This window comes from Strongylocentrotus purpuratus, unplaced genomic scaffold (assembly GCF_000002235.5).
Source record: "Strongylocentrotus purpuratus isolate Spur 01 unplaced genomic scaffold, Spur_5.0 spur5_scaffold_5, whole genome shotgun sequence".
Classification (NCBI taxonomy): Eukaryota; Metazoa; Echinodermata; class Echinoidea; order Camarodonta; family Strongylocentrotidae; genus Strongylocentrotus; species Strongylocentrotus purpuratus.
In genome coordinates, this window is record NW_022145611.1 from 3,892,211 (window position 1) to 3,899,052 (window position 6,842).

Consider the following 6,842-nt stretch of genomic DNA (forward strand, 5'->3'; position numbering starts at 1 on the left):
GGGTTCACCTTCCAGGGGCAGTGAGGTAATGAGCAAAAACATTTGGAAGGGGGGGGGGCAGAAGAAAAATCTGCATCACCACCACTCTTACACGTTACATGCAGGTCCCGCGGAACGTTTTTCAAAGTTGAGTATTAACGATCAGGTATAGAGCGTAAATTGGCGTGGGGTCCAGGGCCTGGAGCTGAGCCCCCGGAAGCTCAGGGTTTTAGGCATTAAATTACAGTCAGATAAGCATATTTAGATACCTTATTTGTGACACTGACAGATCATTAATTTGCGGGGAGTCCAGGGGCAGAGCCCCCGGAAGCTCAGGGGTTTTAGGTAGTTAATTTATACGGTCAGATGAGCGAAATATCGGCCGGCACGATTTTCAAATTTTAGCACACTAAAGTTCAAATTTATTTCAAATTTCAAATTCTTTTCCTCAAATTCAACTTCTTTGAAACTCCGTTCTCTTCCCATGAAAATCGAATACCTCACTGGAATTAAAAAGTGATTTACCGATTGCTCCATTCCTTGATCAATTAATTGTGTTCCAAAATATATCTCCTCCCATATAACTCCCTTTAACGGCTATAATGTACCTTGTCTTGTGATCTCTTAAAACCTTTAAAATGTCTTTATAAGAAAGATGTTTATCTTTGTTTAATAATTTAATGAAACGTCAAAAGAAACTGAATTCAGACAAGTATTAAGAGTCGAGAATGGTACAACGAATCGTCTTCTTTCTGTAATGATTTAATGAAACGTCAAAAGAAACTGAATTTAGACAAGGATTAAGAGTCGAGAACGGTACAACCAAGGAGGATATTACAAACGAATCGTCTTCTTTCTCTGATAATTTAATGAACATCAAAGCTTCCGCGCTTCGCGCGAGACGGGGAAAACTTACCCAGCCTGCACCCCCCCCCCCCCCCCCCTCTAGGGAGCGCGCTTCGCGTGCTCACTACTGCCCCCTAATAATAAAATCCTTGCTACGCGCTTGAGAGGATAATAACCCAGGTAGCAAGCCCATGTGGGACCCACATGGGTTCCATGTTCTCTGAAAATGTAATCGTTATTGAGGGTAACTTGAAAAAGTTAATAACTTGGGAGGGAGGGGATGCAACCTGCCACACGCTTTTACCTCTTGGTTGCTTTGATCCATTGCCAAAAATATTTTGACACTTATCATCCCCCCAACCACGGATACAAATCGACACTGTTGAGTCCAAGGATAAAGTCACATGAAAATATGAATTTCCCTCCTAAGTGTTCTGTGTCATAATTAAAATACAGCATCCATTTCATTCCATCATCTTCTGTATGTTTTTTTAACCCACACAACCCTCTGTGCTTTAAACAACAATTCCAAATTCATAATTTTCAGACCTCCAAACTGGTAATCTAAACAGTGGCGGATTCAGGGGGGCACAGGGGGCACCTGCCCCCCCCCCCCCCCCGTAAAAAAGGGGGGAGGGGAAGATGGAAAGCGAAAGAAAAGGAGAAAAGGAGAAAAAGGAGGGGAAACAAAAAGGAGGAGAAAATGAAAGAAAAGGGAAGAGAGAAAGAAGAAGAAAAAAAGAAGGAGGAGAGAAAAGGGGAGAGGAGAAAAGGAAGGGAGAAAGGAAGAAAGGGAAAGAGAGAGAGAGGAGAGAGAAAAGGCGGAGAAGGAAGAAAGAGGGAAAGACGGAGGAGAGAAAAGGGGGAAAAAGGAGAATAATGAGAAGGGAAAAGAAAGAAAGGGGGATGATATTATAAGAAGGTGATTTTTTTTTTACCGGGAAAGGGGCGTGGGGGCACGAAATTTTGCAATGTGCATAATATGGGGTACCTCTTACCAGGCGTGTAGCTCCCCCATACAAATACAAAAAAAATGCACAAGAAGAAGAAAAAAAGAGATGGAAACAAAGGGGGGAAAGAGAAACAAATGAAAGATAATTAAACAACGATAGAAAGAGGTGCGAGCGCGTGAGGAATTGCATTTCTTGCATTATAAGAAGGTGATTTTTTTTTTTACCGGGAAAGGGGCGTGGGGGCACGAAATTTTGCAATGTGCATAATATGGGGTACCTCTTGCCAGACGTGTAGCTCCCCCCCCCTATTATGCACATTGCAAAATTATGCAGGATATTCTCGGTAAAATTGCGATGCTGTCGGGAAAATGAGAAAAGGGGGAGGGGCAATTGAGAGGGTAAGGGAAAGAAAAGGAAAAAAAGAAAAGGAAAAGAAAGGAAAGAGAAGAGAAGAAAGAAACAACAGAAACGGGGGATAAAGAGAGGAGAGAGAGAGAGAGAGAGAGAAAAGAGGTTAGAGCATGAGAGAAGAGGGATGGGAGGAATAGAGAGGGGGGATGTTGGGTGGAGTCACCACGTCGAGGGGGCAAGAAAGATATACGCATATAATATAATCATGACTGTTGTTGTGTCGGGTCCGCTGTGTCGGTATTCTTGCTCGATCCTCGTGTACTATATCAATGCAAAAGGTTGAAGTCGGTGAGATGTATTATGTCGGTCGGCCGGCAATTTTTTTTTCTTCCTACGAACTGTTACTATTTATCGGACAAAGAAACATTTTTGAAAATTGAGAAAATGATTAAGAGTCGATACAACCAATCGTCTTCTTTCCCTAATAATTAAATGAAACGTCATAGCTTCTGCGCTTCGCACGGGAGGGGCGAAACAAGAATTAAGAGTCGGGAACGGTACAACGAATCGTCTTCTTTCTCTAATAATTTAATTAAGTGTCAAAGCCTCCGCGCTTTGCCCAGGAGGGGGGGGGGACTGAAAAATAATCTAGTTCCTGGCCCCGGGTTTATAGGGTTAAATTTGTAGACATTGAGACATTGGAATTAATATATTTGTCGGTAATTGGTGGCTAGTTTTGTCGGTAATCGGTGGCCTCTACACCCCCCCCCCCCCCCCCCCCCCCCCCACTGAAAAGGGTCTAGCGACGCCCCTACCAACACAGTTTATACATTCGAGATAATTTTGCAAGTACTACTGGTGAAGTCCCATACCATCGTCTTTGTGCATTGTGCAGCAACGAATATTAGTTACAACGTCTCGCGACGTGACAGATCATTTTTTTTCTAACTTCTAACCAATTATTAGCAGCCTCGTGTTTTTTCTTCCAGGAAGTGCCCGTGGACATTAATGCGCCAAATGTGGTTCTCAAATTGCAAAAGATCCCTACTCTTGGAGGGGGTAGGAGGAAGCAATTTTACGTCATTACTCCAGGGAGTGCCTGCCGGGGCGTTGCTAGACCTTTTTCAGTGGGGGGGGGGGGGGGGGGGGTGGGGGGTGTAGAGGGCAATGATTACCGACAAAACTAGACACCAATTACCGACAAAATTAAATGTCCCAATATCTACAAATTTAACCCTATAAACCCGGGGCCGAAGGCTAAATTGTTTTCCCTATGGACTATCTATAGTACTTGCGTATGCGCAAGTTGTCATTTTCCTTGACGACATAAACATACGAATTATTCAGTCAACATAGTCAGCATCATAGCTATATATTTAAATGCAGGCGCGGAGCTAGTATCTTATTTTAGGGAGGGGCGGTAGTTGAGCGAATCACTTAAAGAGCGTGCAAAGCGCGCTCATTAGGGGTGTGTGGGTGATAGGCCTCCCGCGCGAAGCGCGGAAGCTAAGACGTTTCCTTAAATTATTAGGAAAAGAAGACGATTTATTGTACCGTTCTCGACTCTTAATCCTTATCTGAATTCAGTTTTCCCCCTCCCGCGCTTCTTCGCGCGGAAGTTTTGACGTTTCATTAAATTATTAAAGATAGTAGACGATTCGTTGAACCGTGCTCGACTCTTAATCCTTGTCTGAATGAAGTTTCCCCCTCCCGCGCGAAGCGCGGAAGCTTTGACGTTTCATTAAATTATGAGAAAAAGCAGACTGGATTCGTTGTACCGTTCGCGACTCTTAACCCTAATTTGTCTGAATTCAGTTTCCCTCCTCCCACGCGAAGCGCGGAAGATTTGACGTTTCCTTAAATTTTTGAGAGAAAGCAAACGATTCGTTGTACCGTTCTCGACTCGTTTTAATGAAGTTTTCTTCTCACGGGCGAAGCGCGGAATTTTTGGCGTTTCATCAAAATATAGAGAAAGGAAAGACGATTCGTCGTATACCGTTGTTGACTCTTAATCCTTGTTGAATTTAGTTTCCTCAAAAATTTTAAACCTCTGATTTCTTTAGCTGATATTATAGGAAAGTGAAACTTCGAGAAAAAAAAAGTATTGTAGTTGTAGTCACTCTCGAAGTCGTCACAGCGGATAAGAAGTCGCAGTTCGTAGGGAAAAAAACTTGTCGGCCGACCGACAATATACATCTCACCGACTTCAAACTTATGCATTGATGAGGATCGAGCAAGAATACCGACACAGCTGACCCGACACAGCAACATATTTACCCGTGTCTTTCTTGCTCCCTCGACGAGACGACTCCACCCAACAACCCCCTTTTCTCTTTTACTCCCACTCCTCCTCTCTCAGACTCTTACCTCCCCTCTCTCTCCCCTCTTTCATCCCCCGTTTCTTTTGTTTCCCTTTCACTCTTTTTTCTTCTTTTTTCCTTTTCTTTCTTTTCTTTCTTTTCCTTTCTTTCCTCTCCCCCTCTTTTTCTTTTTTCTCTTTCTTTCTTCTCTTTTCTTTCCTTTCTTTTCCTTTCTTTCCTTTCTTTTCCTTTCTTTCTTTTCTTTTCCTTTTCTTTTCTTTTTTTTCTTTCCCTTCCCCTCTCTTTTTTCCCCTCTCTTTTTTTCCCTCTCTTTTTTTCCCTCCCCCTTTTCTCTTTTTCCCGACGGCAGCGCAATTTTACCGACAATATCCTGACAGGTGGGGGGGGGGGGGGGGTGTCGCACCCCCCCCCAAACCCCTCCCCTTTGGCGACGCCCCTGCCGGTACTTCATCAGTAGTACTTGCAAAAATTTTCTCGAGTGTATAAACTGGGTTGTTATCAGGGGCGTCGCTAGACCTTTGTCAGTGAGGGAGTGGGGAGGGTGTAGAGGCCACCGATCACCGACAAACCGAGCAACCAATTACCGACAAATATATTAATGCCAATGTCCAAATGTCGACAAATTTAACCCTATAAACCCGGGGCCAGGAACTAAGTTATTTTTCAGTCTCCCCCCTCCCGCGCGAAGCGCGGAAACTTTGACACTTCATTAAATTATTATAGAAAAAAAGACGATCCGTTGTACCGTTCTCGACTCTTAATTCTTGTTTGGATCCAATTCCCCCCCCCCCCCCCGCGCAAAGCGCGGAAGTTTTGACGTTTCAATAAATTATTACTCTTAACCCTTGTCTGAATTCATTTTCGCCCATTCCGCGCAAAGCGCGGAAGCTTTGACGATTCATTAAATTATTACTCTTAATCCTTGTCTGAATTCATTATCGCCCATCTCGCGCGAAGCGCGGAAGCTTTTGCGTTTCAATAAATAATTACTCTTAATCCTTGTCTGAATTCTTTTTTCACCCATTCCGCGCTTCGCGCGGAAGCTTTGACGATTCATTAAATTATTACTCTTAATCCTTGTCTGAATTCATTTTTTCCCATCCCGCTCAAAGCGTGGAAGCTTCCACGTTTCATTGAATTATTAGAGAAAGAAGACGATTAATTTTACCGGTTCCGTCTCTTAATCCTGGTCTGAATTCATTTTCGCCCATCTCGCGTGGAGCGCGGAACCTTTTACGTTTCAATAAATTATTACTCTTTATCCTTGTCTGAATTGATTTTCGCCCATCCCGCGCGAAGCGCGGAAGCTTTCACGAAGACGATTCGTTGTATCGTGTTCTTGTCTGAATTCAGTTACCCCCCCCCCCTCCCGCGCGAAGCGCGGAAGCTTTCACGTTTCATCAAATTATTAGAGAAAGAAGACGATTCGTTGTATCGTTCTCAACTTTTAATCCTAGTCTGAATTGAGTACCCCCTACCCCCGCCGAAGCGCGGAAGCGTTGACACTTCATTAAATTATAAAGAAGGAAGACGATTCGTTGTACCAGGAAGCTGTAATGAATGGAGATACCATCTCGAAAGAATTTTCTGAGGGAAAATTATTCAAGATTAACCTGGCTTAACAAAAAGAAATGTAACCCTCTCCAGCCATCATTTCCATCAACAGCTGTCCATATCAATGCACAGTCCCTCTCTGGCATTCCAAATAGTACGAAATGTTACGCAACGCCATCTGTTTCCCTAAGTTCTCTATTCACTCGTTTGCAAAAATATGCAAGCATCGGGCTTTGAAGCCATGCGTGGCACCGACAAATTAAGTCATGTTCATGGAAGATGTATTTAGCTATAACATATAAAATGCAGAATTCACAACATTATGACCAATGCAACTTTCTATTAGTCATCAAATGCGTCTTCCGTTCTCGGATAGCTCTACTGAAGACATGGCCATTTTAACCAGCGAAATCGACCAAGGAAATCATGAGTTAGAGCGAATGAAAGATTTTCATAATCATGATTTTCTCATCTAATTATTGACATTTTCCGAAAATTTCCGAAATTTGTACATAGCTAGGAAGGTAGTCCAAAGGTTTATCTTCCTAAAGAACTAAATGAAATTGTGTTGTATGTTTGCGCATTTATTGATTTAGGGCTAGAAGTTGTCAAGTTAGCACCACTATTCACCCAAAGTACGGGCCGGCAAAGCAAAAGCCGCCGTGCTCGCTGGGCTGGGCTGTGTGTGGAAAGGGAGGACTTAGTGCTACTAGGGAGCTGTAAGGTTTTGGAGGGGGATTAAGGGGATTACGGTAGGGGAAACAAAAGACGCGCGGTGCCACGGATGACTTCAAAGGGGCCTCTTGGACGGGATCTCCATTCATTACAGCTTCCTGGT